The sequence below is a fragment of the Schistocerca americana genome, chromosome X (genome assembly GCF_021461395.2).
Source record: "Schistocerca americana isolate TAMUIC-IGC-003095 chromosome X, iqSchAmer2.1, whole genome shotgun sequence".
NCBI classification, from domain to species: Eukaryota; Metazoa; Arthropoda; class Insecta; order Orthoptera; family Acrididae; genus Schistocerca; species Schistocerca americana.
This window is the reverse complement of record NC_060130.1, coordinates 18,695,612-18,714,035: the sequence shown is the minus strand read 5'-3', so window position 1 is coordinate 18,714,035 and position 18,424 is coordinate 18,695,612.

The window sequence follows — 18,424 nt, the reverse complement described above, 5'->3', positions numbered from 1 at the left end:
GAAGTGTCAGTCTTCTTGTGCTTAAGTCGGTATTGTGCCTTTTGTATTTAATTCCGATGCAATTTCTGTGTTTCATCGTCAATAAGGAGGTCCAAAGTATACAGTAAACCTGGAGTGTAGTTCGGAATCTATAACTAGTATCACAGGAATGGATCAAAACATAGACAGTAAGATGAGTCAGTTTTCTTGTACTTAAGTCGGCATTGTGCCTTTTGTATTTAATTCCGATGCAATTTCTGTGTTTCATCGTCAATAAGAAGGTCCAAGGGATACAGTAATCCTGAAGTGAAGCATCGAAATCTAAAACTAGTATCACAGGAATTGTTCAAAACATAGACAGTAAGCAGAGTCAGTCTTCTCGTACTTAAGTCGGCATTGTGATTTTTATTTAATTCGGAAGCAATGTCTGTGCTTCATCGTCAATAAGAAGGTCCAAGGGATACAGTAAACCTAGACTGAAGCATCGGATTCTATGTCTAGTGTCACAGGAATGGTTCAAAACATAGACAGTAAGAAGAGTCGGTCTTTTTGTACTTACTTCGGCATTGTGCCTTTTGTATTTAATTCCGATGCAATTTCTGTGTTTCATCGTCAATAAGAACGTGAGAGGGACACAGAAAATCTGAAGTGAAGCATCGGAATCTATAACTAGTGTCACAGGAATGGTTCAAAACATAGACAGTAAGAAGAGTCAGTCTTCTTGTACTTAAGTCGGCATTGTGCCTTTTGTATTTAATTCCGATGTAATTTCTGTGTTTTATCGTCAATAAGAAGGTCAGAGGGATACAGTAAACATGAAGTGAAGCATCGGAAACTATAATTAGTGTCACAGGAATGGTTCAAAACATAGTCAGTAAGAAGAGTCAGTCTTCTTGTACTTAAGACGGCATTGTGCCTTTTGTATTTAATTCCGATGCAATTTCTGTGTTTCATCGTCAATATGAAGGTCTAAGGGATACAGTAAACAAGGAGTGAAGCATCGCAATCTATAACTAGTGTCACAGGAATGGTTCAACACATAGACAGTAAAATGAGTCAGTCTTCTTGTACTTAAGTCGGCATTGTGCCTTTTGTATTTAATTCCGATGCAATTTCTGTGTTTCATCGTCAATAAGAAGGTCCAAGGGATACAGTAAACCTGAAGTGAAGCATCGGAATCTATGACTAGTGTCACAGGAATGGTTCAAAACATAGACAGTAGGAAGAGTCAGTCTTCTTGTACTTAAGTCGGCGTTGTGCTTATTGTATTTAATTCCGATGCAATTTCTGTGCTTCATCGTCAATAAGAAGGTCGAAGGGATACAGTAAAACTGGAGTCAAGCATCGGAATCTATAACTAGTGTCACAGGGACGGTTCAAACCATAGACAGTAAGATTAGTCAGTATTCTTGTACTTAATTCGGCATTGTGCATTTTCTATTTAATTCCGATGCAGTTTCTGAGTTTCATCGTCAATAAGAATTCCAAGGGGTACAGTAAACCCGAAGTGAAGCATCGGAATTTATAACTAGTGTCACAGGAATGGTTCAAAACATAGTCAGTTAGAAGAGTCAGTCTTCTTGTACTTAAGTCATCATTGTGCATTTTTTATTTAATTCTGATGCTTTTTCTGTGTTTCATTGTCAATAAGAAGGTCCAAGGGATACAGTTAACCTGGAGTGAAGCATCAGAGTGTATAACTAGTGTCACAGGAATGGTTCAAAACATAGACAGTAAGAAGAGTCAGTCTTCTTGTACTTAATTCGGCATTGTGCCTTTTGTATTTATTTCCGATGCAATTTCTGTCTTTCATCGTCAATAAGAAGGTCAGAGGGATACAGTAAACCTGATATGAAGCATCGTAATCTAAAACTAGTGTCACAGGAATGGTTCAAAACATAGTCAGTAAGAAGAGTCAGTCTTCTTGTACTTAAGTCGGCATTGTAATTTTTATTTAATTCGGAAGCAATGTCTGTGCTTCATCGTCAATAAGAAGGTCCAAGGGATACAGTAAACCTTGAGTGAAGCATCAGAGTCTATAACTAGTGTCACAGGATTGGTTCAAAACACAGACAGTAAGAAGAGTCAGTCTACTTGCACTTAATTCGGCATTGTGCCTTTTGTATTTAATTCCGATGCAATTTCTGTGTTTCATCGTCAATAAGAAGGTCCAAGGGAGACAGTAATCCTGAAGTGAATCATCGAAAACTAAAACTAGTATCACAGGAATTGTTCAAAACATAGACAGTAAGCAGAGTCAGTCTTCTCGTACTTAAGTCGGCATTGTGATTTTTATTTAATTCGGAAGCAATGTCTGTGCTTCATCGTCAATAAGAAGGTCCAAGGGATACAGTAAACCTAGAGTGAAGCATCGGATTCTATGTCTAGTGTCACAGGAATGGTTCAAAACATAGACAGTAAGAAGAGTCGGTCTTTTTGTACTTACTTCGGCATTGTGCCTTTTGTATTTAATTCCGATGCAATTTCTGTGTTTCATCGTCAATAAGAACGTCAGAGGGATCCCTAAAATCTGAAGTGAAGCATCGGAATCTATAACTAGTGTCACAGGAATGGTTCAAAACATAGACAGTAAGAAGAGTCAGTCTTCTTGTACTTAAGTCGGCATTGTGCCTTTTGTATTTAATTCCGATGTAATTTCTGTGTTTTATCGTCAATAAGAAGGTCAGAGGGATACAGTAAACATGAAGTGAAGCATCGGAAACCATAACTAGTGTCACAGGAATGGTTCAGAACATAGTCAGTAAGAAGAGTCAGTCTTCTTGTACTTAAGACGGCATTGTGCCTTTTGTATTTAATTCCGATGCAATTTCTGTGTTTCATCGTCAATATGAAGGTCTAAGGGATACAGTAAACAAGGAGTGAAGCATCGCAATCTATAACTAGTGTCACAGGAATGTTTCAAAACATAGACAGTAAAATGAGTCAGTCTTCTTGTACTTTTGTCGGCACTGTGCATTTTGTATTTAATTCTGATGCAAATTTCTGTGTTTCATCGTCAATATGTAGGTCAAAAGCATACAGCAAACCTGACGTGAAGCGTCAGAATCCATAACTAGAGTCACAGGAATGGTTCAAAACATAGAGAGTTTGAAGATTCAGTCTTCTTGTACTGAAGTCGGCATTGTGCCTTTTGTATTTCATTCCGATGCAATTTCTGTGTTTCATCGTCAATAAGAAGGTCCAAGGGATACAGTAAACCTGAAGTGAAGCATCGAAATCTATAACTAGTATCACAGGAATTGTTCAAAACATAGACAGTAAGCAGAGTCAGTCTTCTTGTACTTAAGTCGGCATTGTGCTTTTTTTATTTAATTCGGATGCAATTTCTGTGTTTCATCGTCAATAAGAAGGTCCAAGGGATACAGTAAACCTAGAATGAAGCATCGGAATCTATATCTAGTGTCACAGGAATGGTTCAAAACATAGACTGTAAGAAGAGTCAGTCTTTTTGTACATAATTCGGCATTGTGCCTTTTGTTTTTAATTCCGATGCAATTTCTGTGTCTCAGTTTCAATAAGAACGTCAGAGGGATACAGAAAATTTTGAAGTCAAGCATCGGAATCTATAACTAGTGTCACAGGAATGGTTCAAAACATAGACAGTGAGATGAGTCAGTCTTCTTGTACTTAAGTCGGCATTGTGCTTTTTCTATTTAATTACGATGCAATTTCTATGTTTCATCGTCAGTAAAAAGGTCCAAGGGATACAGTAAACCTGAAGTGAAGCATCGGAATCTATAACTAGTTTCACAGGAATGGTTCAAAACATAGTCAGTAAGAAGAGTCAGTCTTCTTGTACTTAAGTCGGCGTTGTGGTTTTGTATTTAATTCCGATGCAATTTCTGTGTTTCATCGTCAATAAGAGGGTCCATGGTACACAGTAAACCTGGAGTGAAGGATCGGAATCTATTACTAGTGGCACAGGAATGGTTCAAACCATAGATAGTAAGATGAGTCAGTCTTCTTGTACTTAAGTCGGCATTGTGGTTTTGTATTTAATTCCGATGCAATTTCTGTGTTTCATCGTCAATAAGAAGGTCCAAGGGATAGAGTAAACCTGAAGTGAAGCATCGAAATCTATAACTAGTATCACAGGAATTGTTAAAAACATAGACAGTAAGCAGAGTCAGTCTTCTTGTACTTAAGTCGGCATTGTGCTTTTTGTATTTAATGCCGATGCAATTTCTGTGTTTCATCGTCAATAAGAAGGTCCAAGGGATACAGTAAACCCGAAGTGAAGCATCGGAATCTATAACTAGTGTCACATGAATGGTTCAATACATAGTCAGTAAGAAGAGTCAGTCTTCTTGTACTTAAGTCTTCATTGTGCATTTTCTATTTAATTCTGATGCTTTTTCTGTGTTTCATCGTCAATAAGAAGGTCCAAGGGATGCTGTAAACCTGGAGTGAAGCATCGGAATCTATAACTAGTGTCACAGGAATGGTTCAAAGCACAGACAGTAAGAAGAGTCAGACTTCTTTTACTTAAGTTGGTATTGTGCCTTTTGTATTTAATTCCGATGCAATTTCTGTGTTTCATCGTCAATAAGAAGGTCCAAGGGATACAGTAAACCTTGAGTAAAGCATCAGAGTCTATAACTAGTGTCACAGGATTGGTTCAAAACACAGACAGTAAGAAGAGTCAGTCTTCTTGTACTTAATTCGGCATTGTGCCTTTTGTATTTAATTCCGATGCAATTTCTGTGTTTCATCGTCAATAAGAAGGTCAGAGGGATACAGTAAACCTGATATGAAGCATCGTAATCTATAACTAGTGTCACAGGAATGGTTCAAAACATAGTCAGTAAGAAGAGTCAGTTACCTTGTACTTAAGTCGGTATTGTGCCTTTTGTATTTAATTCCGATGCAATTTCTGTGTTTCATCGTCCATAAGAAGGTCCGAGGTATACAGTAAACCTCAAGTGAAGCATCCTAATAAAAAACTAGTGTCACAGGAATGGTTCAAAACATAGAGAGTAGGAAGAGTCAGTCTTCTTGTACATAAATCGGCATTGTGCTTTTTCTATTTAATTCCGATGCAATTTCTGTGTCTCATTGTCAATAGGAAGGTCCAAGGGATACAGTAAACCTGAAGTGAAGCATCGGAATCTATAACTAGTGTCACAGGAATGGTTCAAAGCATAGTCAGTAAGAAGAGTCAGTCTTCTTGTACGTAAGTCGGCATTGTGAATTTTGTATTTAATTCCCATACAATTTCTGTGTTTCATCGTCTATAGGAAGGTCCAAGGGATACAGTAAATCTGGAGTGAAGCATCGGAATCTATAACTAGTGTCACAGGGATGGTTCAAAACGTAGACAGTAAGAAGAGTCAGTCTTCTTGTACTTAAGTCGGCATTGTGCTTTTGTATTTAATTCCGATGCAATTTCTGTGTTTAATCGTCAATAAGAAGGTCAGAGGGATACTGTAATCCTGAAGCAAAGCATCGGAATATATGTCTAGTGTCACAGGAATGGTTCAAAGCATAGTCAGTGTGAAGAGTCAGTCTTCTTGTACTTAAGTCGGTATGTGCCTTTTGTATTTAATTCCGATGCAATTTCTGTGTTTCATCGTCAATAACAAGGTCCAAGAGATACAGTAAACCTAAAGTGAAGCATCGGAATCTATGACTAGTGCCACAGGAATGGTTCAAAACATAGACAGTAAGAAGAGTCAGTCTTCTTTTACTTAAGTCGGCATTGTGAATTTTGTATTTAATTCCTTTGCAATATCTGTGTTTCATCGTCAATAAGAATGTCCAAGGGATACAGTAAACCTGGAGTGATGCATCGGAATCTGTAACTAGTGTCAGAGGGACGGTTCAAAACATAGACAGTAACAAGAGTCAGTATTCTTGTACTTTAGTCGGCATTGTGCCCTTTGTATTTAATTCCGATGCAAATTTCTGTGTTTCATCGTCACTAAGAAGGTCAGTGGGATACAGTAAACCTGAAGTGAAGCATTGGAATCTATAACTAGAGTCACAGGAATGGTTCAAAACATAGACAGTAGGAAGAGTCAGTCTTCTTGTACTTAAGTCGGCATTGTGCTTTTTCTATTTAATTCCGATGCGATTTCTGTGTCTCATCGCCAATAGGAAGGTCCAAGGGATACAGTAAACCTGAAGTGAAGCATTAGAATCTATAACTAGTGTCACAGGAATGGTTCAAAACATAGTCAGTAAGAAGAGTCAGTCTTCTTGTACCTAAGTCGGCATTGTGCCTTTTCTATTTAATTACGGTGCAATTTCTGTGTTTCATCGTCAGTAAGAAGGCCCAAGGGATACAATAAACCTGGAGTGAAACATCGGAATGTATAACTAGTGTCACAGGAATGGTTCAAAACACAGACAGTAAGAAGAGTCAGTCTTCTTGTACTTAAGTCGGCATTGTGCTTTTGTATTTAATTCCGATGCAATTTCTGTGTTTCATCGTCAATAAGAGGGTCCAAGGTATACAGTAAACCTGGAGTGAAGGATCGGAATCTATAACTAGTGTCACCGGAATAGTTCAACACATATTCAGTAAGAAGAGTCAGTCTTCTTGTACGTAAGTCGGCATTGTGAATTTTGTATTTAATTCCGATACAATTTCTGTGTTTCATCGTCAATAGGAAGGTCCAAGGGATACAGTAAATCTGGAGTGAAGCATCGGAATCTATAACTAGTGTCACAGGGACGGTTCAAAACATAGACAGTAAGATGAGTCAGTATTCTTGTACTTAATTCGGCATTGTGCATTTTCTATTTAATTCCGATGCAGTTTCTGAGTTTCATCGTCAATAAGAATTCCAAGGGATACAGTAAACCCGAAGTGAAGCATCGGAATTTATAACTAGTGTCACATTAATGGTTCAAAACATAGTCAGTTAGAAGAGTCAGTCTTCTTATACTTAAGTCATCATTGTGCATTTTTTATTTAATTCTGATCCTTTTTCTGTGTTTCATCGTCAATAAGAAGGTCCAAGGGATACTGTAAACCTGGAGTGAGGCATCGGAATCTATAACTAGTGTCACAGGAATGGTTCAGAACATAGACAGTAAGAAGAGTCAGTCTTCTTGTACTTAAATCGGCATTGTGCCTTTGGTGTTTAATTCCGATGTAATTTCTGTGTTTTATCGTCAATAAGAAGGTCAGAGGGATACAGTAAACAGGAAGTGAAGCATCAGAAACCATAACTAGTGTCACAGGAATGGTTCAAAACATAGTCAGTAAGAAGAGTCAGTCTTCTTGTACTTAAGACGGCATTGTGCCTTTTGTATTTAATTCCGATGCAATTTCTGTGTTTCATCGTCAATATGAAGGTCTAAGGGATACAGTAAACAAGGAGTGATGCATCGCAATCTATAACTAGTGTCACAGGAATGGTTCAAAACATAGACAGTAAAATGAGTCAGTCTTCTTGTACTTAAGTCGGCATTGTACCTTTTGTATTTAATTCCGATGCAATTTCTGTCTTTCATCGTCAATAAGAAGGTCAAGGGATACAGTAAACCTGATATGAAGCATCGTAATCTAAAACTAGTGTCACAGGAATGGTTCAAAACATAGTCAGTAAGAAGAGTCAGTCTTCTTGTACTTAAGTCGGTATTGTGCCTTTTGTATTTAATTCCGATGCAATTTCTGTGTTTCATCGTCAATAAGGAGGTCCAAAGTATACAGCAAACCTGGAGCGAAGTTCGGAATCGATAACTACTATCACAGGAATGGTTCAAAACATAGACAGTAAGATGAGTCAGTCTTCTTGTACTTAAGTCGGCATTGTGCCTTTTGTATTTAATTCCGATGCAATTTCTGTGTTTCATCGTCAATAAGGAGGTCAAAAGTATACAGTAAACCTGGAGTGAAGTTCGGAATCTATAACTAGTATCACAGGAATGGTACAAAACATAGACAGTAAGAAGAGTCAGTCTTTTTTTACTTAAGTCGGCATTGTGCCTTTTGTATTTAATTCCGATGCAATTTCTGTGTTTCATTGTCAATAAGAAGGTCCAAGGGATACAGTAAACCTGGAGTGAAGCATCGGAATCTATAACTAGTGTCAGAGGGACGGTTCAAAGCATAGACAGTAACAAGAGTCAGTATTCTTGTACTTTAGTCGGCACTGTGCATTTTGTATTTAATTCCGATGCAAATTTCTGACTTTCATCGTCACTAAGAATGTCAGTGGGATACAGTAAACCTGAAGTGAAGCATTTGAATCTATAACTAGAGTCACACTAATGGTTCAAAACATAGACAGTAAGGAAGAGTCAGTCTTATTTTACTTAAGTCGGTATTGTGCCTATTCTATTTAATTCCGATGCAATATCTGTGTTTCATCGTCAATATGAAGGTCAAAAGCATACAGTAAACCTGACGTGAAGCATCGGAATCCATAACTAGTGTCACAGGAATGGTTCAAAACATAGAGAGTTTGAAGATTCAGTCTTCTTGTACTGAAGTCGGCATTGTGCCTTTTGTATTTCATTCCGATGCAATTTCTGTGTTTCATCGTCCATAAGAAGGTCCGAGGGATACAGTAAACCTCAAGTGAAGCATCGGAATAAAAAACTAGTGTCACAGGAATGATTAAAATCGTAGAGAGTAGGAAGAGTCAGTCTTCTTGTACTTAAGTCGGTATTGTGCTTTTTCTACTTAATTCCGATGCGATTTCTGTGTCTCATCGTCAATAGGAAGGTCCAAGGGATACAGTAAACCTGAAGCGAAGCATCGGAATCTATAACTAGTTTCACAGGATTGGTTCAAAACATAGTCAGTAAGGAGGGTCAGTCTTCTTGTACTTAAGTCGGCATTGTTCTTTTTCTATTTAATTACGATGCAATTTCTATGTTTCATCGTCAGTAAAAAGGTCCAAGGGATACAGTAAACCTGAAGTGAAGCATCTGAATCTATAACTAGTTTCACAGGAATGGTTCAAAACATAGTCTGTAAGAAGAGTCAGTCTTCTTGTACTTAAGTCGGCATTGTGCTTTTGTATTTAATTCCGATGCAATTTCTGTGTTTCATCGTCAATAAGAAGGTCCATGGTACGCAGTAAACCAGGAGTGAAGGATCGGAATCTATAACTAGTGGCACAGGAATGGTTCAAACCATAGTTAGTAAGATGAGTCAGTCTTCTTGTACTTAAGTCGGCATTGTGCTTTTTGTATTTAATTCCGATGCAATTTCTGTGTTTCATCGTCAATAAGAAGGTCCAAGGGATACAGTAAACCTGAAGTGAAGCATCGAAATCTATAACTAGTATCGCAGGAATTGTTCAAAACATAGACAGTAAGCAGAGTCAGTCTTCTTGTACTTAAGTCGGCATTGTGCTTTTTTTATTTAATTCGGATGCAATTTCTGTGTTTCATCGTCAATAAGAAGGTCCAAGGGATACAGTAAACCTAGAATGAAGCATCGGAATCTATATCTAGTGTCACAGGAATGGTTCAAAACATAGACTGTAAGAAGAGTCGGTCTTTTTGTACATAATTCGGCATTGTGCCTTTTGTTTTTAATTCCGATGCAATTTCTGTGTCTCAGTTTCAATAAGAACGTCAGAGGGATACAGAAAATCTGAAGTCAAGCATCGGAATCTATAACTAGTGTCACAGGAATGGTTCAAAACATAGACAGTAAGATGAGTCAGTCTTCTTGTACTTAAGTCGGCATTGTGCCTTTTGTATTTAATTCCGATGAATTTCTGTGTTTCTTCGTCACTAAGAAGGTCAGTGGGATATAGTAATCCTGAAGTAAAGCATCGGAATCTATGACTAGTGTTACAGGAATGGTCAAAACATAGTCAGTAAGAAGAGTCAGTCTTCTTGTACTTAAGTCGGTATTGTGCCTTTTGTATTTAATTCCGATGCAATTTCTGTGTTTCATCGTCAAGAAAAAGGTCCAAGGGATACAGTAAACCTGAAGTGAAGCATCGAAATCTATGACTAGTGCACAGGAATGGTTCAAATTTTAGACAGTAGACAGAGTCAGTCTTCTTGTACTTAAGTCGGCATTGTGCCTTTTGTATTTAATTCCGATGCAATTTCTGTGTTTCATCGTCAATAAGAAGGTCCAAGGGATACAGTAAACCTGGAGTGAAGCATCGGAATCTATAACTAGTGTCAGAGGGACGGTTCAAAACATAGACAGTAACAAGAGTCAGTATTCTTGTACTTTAGTCGGCACTGTGCATTTTATATTTAATTCCGATGCAAATTTCTGAGTTTCTTCGTCACTAAGAAGGTCAGTGGGATACAGTAAACCTGAAGTGAAGCATTTGAATCTATAACTAGAGTCACAGGAATGGTTCAAAACATAGACAGTAAAGAAGAGTCAGTCTTCTTTTACTTAAGTCGGTATTGTGCCTTTTCTATTTAATTCCGATGCAATATCTGTGTTTCATCGTCAATATGAAGGTCAAAAGCATACAGTAAACCTGACGTGAAGCATCGGAATCCATAACTAGTGTCACAGGAATGGTTCAAAACATAGAGAGTTTGAAGATTCAGTCTTCTTGTACTGAAGTCGGCATTGTGCCTTTTGTATTTCATTCCGATGCAATTTCTGTGTTTCATCGTTCATAAGAAGGTCCGAGGGATACAGTAAACCTCAAGTGAAGCATCGGAATAAAAAACTAGTGTCACAGGAATGATTAAAATCGTAGAGAGTAGGAAGAGTCAGTCTTCTTGTACTTAAGTCGGTATTGTGCTTTTTCTACTTAATTCCGATGCGATTTCTGTGTCTCATCGTCAATAGGAAGGTCCAAGGGATACATTAAACCTGAAGCGAAGCATCGGAATCTATAACTAGTTTCACAGGATTGGTTCAAAACATAGTCAGTAAGGAGGGTCAGTCTTCTTGTACTTAAGTCGGCATTGTTCTTTTTCTATTTAATTACGATGCAATTTCTATGTTTCATCGTCAGTAAAAAGGTCGAAGGGATACAGTAAACCTGAAGTGAAGCATCTGAATCTATAACTAGTTTCACAGGAATGGTTCAAAACATAGTCAGTAAGAAGTGTCAGTCTTCTTGTACTTAAGTCGGCATTGTGCTTTTGTATGAAATTCCGATGCAATTTCTGTGTTTCATCGTCAATAAGAGGGTCCATGGTACGCAGTAAACCAAGAGTGAAGGATCGGAATCTATAACTAGTGGCACAGGTATGGCTCAAACCATAGATAGTAAGATGAGTCAGTCTTCTTGTACTTAAGTCGGCATTGTGCCTTTTGTATTTAATTCCGATGCAATGTCTGTGTTTCATCGTCAATAAGAAGGTCCAAGGGATACAGTAAACCTGAAGTGAAGCATCGAAATCTATAACTAGTATCACAGGAATTGTTCAAAACATAGACAGTAAGCAGAGTCAGTCTTCTTGTACTTAAGTCGGCATTGTGCTTTTTTTATTTAATTCGGATGCAATTTCTGTGTTTCATCGTCAATAAGAAGGTCCAAGGGATACAGTAAACCTAGAATGAAGCATTGGAATCTGTATCTAGTGTCACAGGAATGGTTCAAAACATAGACTGTAAGAAGAGTCAGTCTTTTTGTACATAATTCGGCATTGTGCCTTTTGTTTTTAATTCCGATGCAATTTCTGTGTCTCAGTTTCAATAAGAACGTCAGAGGGATACAGAAAATCTGAAGTCAAGCATCGGAATCTATAACTAGTGTCACAGGAGTGGTTCAAAACATAGACAGTAAGATGAGTCAGTCTTCTTGTACTTAAGTCGGCATTGTGCCTTTTGTATTTAATTCCGATGAATTTCTGTGTTTCTTCGTCACTAAGAAGGTCAGTGGGATATAGTAATCCTGAAGTAAAGCATCGGAATCTATGACTAGTGTTACAGGAATGGTCAAAACATAGTCAGTAAGAAGAGTCAGTCTTCTTGTACTTAAGTCGGTATTGTGCCTTGTGTATTTAATTCCGATGCAATTTCTGTGTTTCATCGTCAATAAGAAGGTCCAAGGGATACAGTAAACCTGAAGTGAAGCATCGGAATCTATGACTAGTGTCACAGGAATGGTTCAAATTTTAGACAGTAGACAGAGTCAGTCTTCTTGTTTTTAAGTCGGCATTGTGCTTTTTGTATTTAATGCCGATGCAATTTCTGTGTTTCATCGTCAATAAGAAGGTCCAAGGGATACAGTAAACCTGGAGTGAAGCATCGGAATCTATGACTAGTGTCACAGGAATGGTTCAAAACTTAGACAGTAGGAAGAGTCAGTCTTCTTGTAGTTAAGTCGGCATTGTGCTTTTTGGATTTAATGCCGATGCAATTTCTGTGTTTCATCGTCAATAAGAAGGTCCAAGGGATACAGTAAACCCGAAGTGAAGCATCGGAATCTATAACTAGTGTCACAGGAATGGTTCTATACATAGTCAGTAAGAAGAGTCAGTCTTCTTGTACTTAAGTCTTCATTGTGCATTTTCTATTTAATTCTGATGCTTTTTCTGTGTTTCATCGTCAATAAGAAGGTCCAAGGGATACTGTAAATCTGGAGTGAAGCATCGGAATCTATAACTAGTGTCAAAGGAATGGTTCAATGCACTGACAGTGGGAAGAGTCAGACTTCTTTTACTTAAGTTGGCATTGTGCCTTTTGTATTTAATTCCGATGCAATTTCTGTGCTTCATTGTCAATAAGAAGGTCCAAGGGATACAGTAAACCTTGAGTGATGCATCAGAGTCTATAACTAGTGTCACAGGATTGGTTCAAAACATAGACAGTAAGAAGAGTCAGTCTTCTTGTACTTAATTCGGCATTGTGCCTTTTGTATTTAATTCCGATGCAATTTCTGTGTTTCATCGTCAATAAGAAGGTCCGAGGGATACAGTAAACCTGATATGAAGCATCGTAATCTATAACTAGTGTCACAGGAATGGTTCAAAACATAGTCAGTAAGAAGAGTCAGTTACCTTGTACTTAAGTCGGTATTGTGCCTTTTGTATTTAATTCCGATGCAATTTCTGTGTTTCATCGTCCATAAGAAGGTCCGAGGGATACAGTAAACCTCAAGTGAAGCATCCTAATACAAAACTAGTGTCACAGGAATGGTTCAAAACATAGAGAGTAGGAAGAGTCAGTCTTCTTGTACTTAAATCGGCATTGTGCTTTTTCTATTTAATTCCGATGTAATTTCTGTGTCTCATTGTCAATAGGAAGGTCCAAGGGATCCAGTAAACCTGAAGTGAAGCATCGGAATCTATAACTAGTGTCACAGGAATGGTTCAAAGCATAGTCAGTAAGAAGAGTCAGTCTTCTTGAACGTAAGTCGGCATTGTGAATTTTGTATTTAATTCCGATACAATTTCTGTGTTTCATCGTCAATAGGAAGGTCCAAGGGATACAGTAAATCTGGAGTGAAGCATCGGAATCTGTAACTAGTGTCACAGGGATGGTTCAAAACATAGACAGTACGAAGAGTCAGCCTTCTTGTACTTAAGTCGGCATTATGCCTTTTGTATTTAATTCCGATGCAATTTCTGTGTTTAATCGTGAATAAGAAGGTCAGAGGGATACAGTAATCCTGAAGCAAAGCACCGGAATCTATGACTTGTGTCACAGGAATGGTACAAAACATAGTCAGTGTGAAGAGTCAGTCTTCTTGTACTTAAGTCGGCATTGTGCCTTTTGTATTTCATTCCGATGCAATTTCTGTGTTTCATCGTCCATAAGAAGGTCCGAGGGATACAGTAAACCTCAAGTGAAGCATCGGAATAAAAAACTAGTGTCACAGGAATGATTAAAATCGTAGAGAGTAGGAAGAGTCAGTCTTCTTGTACTTAAGTCGGTATTGTGCTTTTTCTACTTAATTCCGATGCGATTTCTGTGTCTCATCGTCAATAGGAAGGTCCAAGGGATACAGTAAACCTGAAGCGAAGCATCGGAATCTATAACTAGTTTCAATGGATTGGTTCAAAACATAGTCAGTAAGGAGGGTCAGTCTTCTTGTACTTAAGTCGGCATTGTGCTTTTGTATTTAATTCCGATGCAATTTCTGTGTTTCATCGTCAATAAGAGGGTCCATGGTACACAGTAAACCAGGAGTGAAGGATCGGAATCTATAACTAGTGGCACAGGAATGGTTCAAACCATAGATAGTAAGATGAGTCAGTCTTCTTGTACTTATGTCGGCATTCTGCCTTTTGTATTTAATTCCGATTCAATTTCTGTGTTTCATCGTCAATAAGAAGGTCCAAGGGATACAGTAAACCTGAAGTGAAGCATCGAAATCTATAACTAGTATCACAGGAATTGTTCAAAACATAAACAGTAAGCAGAGTCAGTCTTCTTGTACTTAAGTCGGCATTGTGCTTTTTTTATTTAATTCGGATGCAATTTCTGTGTTTCATCGTCAATAAGAAGGTCCAAGGGATACAGTAAACCTAGAATGAAGCATCGGAATCTATATCTAGTGTCGCAGGAATGGTTCAAAACATAGACTGTAAGAAGAGTCAGTCTTTTTGTACATAATTCGGCATTGTGCCTTTTGTTTTTAATTCCGATGCAATTTCTGTGTCTCAGTTTCAATAAGAACGTCAGAGGGATACAGAAAATCTGAAGTCAAGCATCGGAATCTATAACTAGTGTCACAGGAATGGTTCAAAACATAGACAGTAAGATGAGTCAGTCTTCTTGTACTTAAGTCGGCATTGTGCCTTTTGTATTTAATTCCGATGAATTTCTGTGTTTCTTCGTCACTAAGAAGGTCAGTGGGATATAGTAATCCTGAAGTAAAGCATCGGAATCTATGACTAGTGTTACAGGAATGGTCAAAACATAGTCAGTAAGAAGGGTCAGTCTTCTTGTACTTAAGTCGGTATTGTGCCTTTTGTATTTAATTCCGATGCAATTTCTGTGATTCATCGCCAATAAGAAGGTCCAAGGGATACAGTAAACCTGAAGTGAAGCATTGGAATCTATGACTAGTGTCACAGGAATGTTTCAAATTTTAGACAGTAGACAGAGTCAGTCTTCTTGTACTTAAGTCGGCATTGTGCTTTTTGTATTTAATGCCGATGCAATTTCTGTGTTTCATCGTCAATAAGAAGGTCCAAGGGATACAGTAAACCTGGAGTGAAGCATCGGAATCTATGACTAGTGTCACAGGAATGGTTCAAAACTTAGACAGTAGGAAGAGTCAGTCTTCTTGTAGTTAAGTCGGCATTGTGCTTTTTGTATTTAATGCCGATGCAATTTCTGTGTTTCATCGTCAATACGAAGGCCCAAGGGATACAGTAAACCCGAAGTGAAGCATCGGAATCTATAACTAATGTCACAGGAATGGTTCTATACATAGTCAGTAAGAAGAGTCAGTCTTCTTGTACTTAAGTCTTCATTGTGCATTTTCTATTTAATTCTGATGCTTTTTCTGTGTTTCATCGTCAATAAGAAGGTCCAAGGGATACTGTAAATCTGGAGTGAAGCATCATAATCTATAACTAGTGTCACAGGAATGGTTCAATGCACAGACAGTGGGAAGAGTCAGACTTCTTTTACTTAAGTTGGCATTGTGCCTTTTGTATTTAATTCCGATGCAATTTCTGTGTTTCATCGTCAATAAGAAGGTCCAAGGGATACAGTAAACCTTGAGTGATGCATCAGAGTCTATAACTAGTGTCACAGGATTGGTTCAAAACATAGACAGTAAGAAGAGTCAGTCTTCCTGTACTTAATTCGGCATTGTGCCTTTTGTATTTAATTCCGATGCAATTTCTGTGTTTCATCGTCAATAAGAAGGTCCGAGGGATACAGTAAACCTGATATGAAGCATCGTAATCTATAACTAGTGTCACAGGAATGGTTCAAAACATAGTTAGTAAGAAGAGTCAGTTACCTTGTACTTAAGTCGGTATTGTGCCTTTTGTATTTAATTCCGATGCAATTTCTGTGTTTCATCGTCCATAAGAAGGTCCGAGGGATACAGTAATCCTCAAGTGAAGCATCCTAATACAAAACTAGTGTCACAGGAATGGTTCAAAACATAGAGAGTAGGAAGAGTCAGTCTTCTTGTACTTAAATCGGCATTGTGCTTTTTCTATTTAATTCCGATGCAATTTCTGTGTCTCATTGTCAATAGGTAGGTCCAAGGGATCCAGTAAACCTGAAGTGAAGCATCGGAATCTATAACTAGTGTCACAGGAATGGTTCAAAGCATAGTCAGTAAGAAGAGTCAGTCTTCTTGTACGTAAGTCGGCATTGTGAATTTTGTATTTAATTCCGATACAATTTCTGTGTTTCATCGTCAATAGGAAGGTCCAAGGGATACAGTAAATCTGGAGTGAAGCATCGGAATCTATAACTAGTGTCACAGGGATGGTTCAAAACATAGACAGGAAGAAGAGTCAGTCTTCTTGTACTTAAGTCGGCATTGTGCCTTTTGTATTTAATTCCGATGCAATTTCTGTGTTTAATCATGAATCAGAAGGTCAGAGGGATACAGTAATCCTGAAGCAAAGCACCGGAAACTATGACTTGTGTCACAGGAATGGTTCAAAACATAGTCAGTGTGAAGAGTCAGTCTTCTTGTACTTAAGTCGGTATGTGCCTTTTGTATTTAATTCCGATGCAATTTCTGTGTTTCATCGTCAATAAGAAGGTCCAAGGGATACAGTAAACCTAAAGTGAAGCATCGGAATCTATGACTAGTGCCACAGGAATGGTTCAAAACATAGACAGTAAGAAGAGTCAGTCTTCTTTTACTTAAGTCGGCATTGTGAATTTTGTATTTAATTCCGATGCAATTTCTGTGTTTCATCGTCAATAAGAATGTCCAAGGGATACAGTAAACCTGGAGTGATGCATCGGAATCTGTAACTAGTGTCAGTGGGACGGTTCAAAACATAGACAGTAACAAGAGTCAGTATTCTTGTACTTTAGTCGGCATTGTGCTTTTTGTATTTAATTCCGATGCAAATTTCTGTGTTTCATCGTCACTAAGAAGGTCAGTGGGATACAGTAAACCTGAAGTAAAGCATTGGAATCTATAACTAGAGTCACAGGAATGGTTCAAAACATAGACAGTAAGAAGAGTCAGTCTTGTTGTACTTAAGTCGGCATTGTGCTTTTGTATTTAATTCCGATGCAATTTCTGTGTTTCATCGTCAATAAGAGGGTCCAAGGGATACAGTAAACCTGGAGTGAAGGATCGAAATCTATAACTAGTGTCACAGGAATGGTTCAAAACATAGTCAGTAAGAAGAGTCAGTCTTCTTGTACTTAAGCCGGTATTGTGCCTTTTGTATTTAATTCCGATGTAATTTATGTGTTTTATCGTCAACAGGAAGGTCAGAGGGAGACAGTAAACTTGAAGTGAAGCATCGGAATCTATAACTAGTGTCACAGGAATGGTTCAAAACTTAGTCAGTAAGAAGAGTCAGTCTTCTTGTACTTAAGTCGGCATTGTGCCTTTTGTATTGAATTCCGATGCAATTTCTGTGTGTCATCGCCAATAAGAAGGTCCAAGGGATACAGTAAACCTGAAGTGATGCATTAGAATCTATAACTATGGTCACAGGAATGTTCAAAACATAGTCAGTACGAAGCGTCAGTCTTCTTGTACTTAAGTAGGCAATTTGCCTTTTGTATTTAATTCCGATGCAATTTCTGTGTTTCATCGTCACTATGAAGGTCAGTTGGATATAGTAATCCTGAAGTTAAGCATCGGAATCTATAACTAGTGTCACAGGAATGGTTCAAAGCATAGTCAGTAAGAAGAGTCAGTCTTCTTGTAGTTAAGTCGGTATTGTGCCTTTTCTATTTCTTTCTCATGCTATTTCTGTGTTTCATCGTCAATAAGACGGTCCAAGGGATACAGTATACTTGGAGTGAAGCATCGGAATCCATAACTAGTGTCACAGGGACGGCTCAAACCATAGATAGTAAGATGAGTCAGTTATCTTGTTCTTAAGTCGGCATTGTGCATTTTCTATTTAATTCCGATGCAATTTCTGCGTTTCATCGTCAATACGAAGGTCCAAGGGATACAGTAAACCTGAAATGAAGTATCGGAATCTATAACTAGTGTCACAGAATTGGTTCAAATCAAAGACAGTAAGAAGAGTCAGTCTACTTGTACTTAAGTCGGCATTGTGCCCTTTTCAATTTAATTCCGATGCAATTACTGTGTTTTATTGTCAATAAGATGGTCAGAGGGATACAGTAAACCTGAAGTGAAGCATCGGAATCTCTAACTAGTGTCACAGGAATGGTTCAAAACATAGTCAGTAAGAAGAGTCAGTCTTCTTGTACTTACGTCGGCATTGTGCCTTTTGTATTTAATTCCGATGCAATATCTAGGTTTCATCGTCAATAAGGTCAGAGGGATACAGTAAACCTGAAGTGAAGCATCGGAATCTATAGATAGTGTCACAGGAATGGTTCAAAACGTAGTCAGAGAGAAGAGTCAGTCTTCTTGTACTAAAGTCGGCATTGTGCCATTTC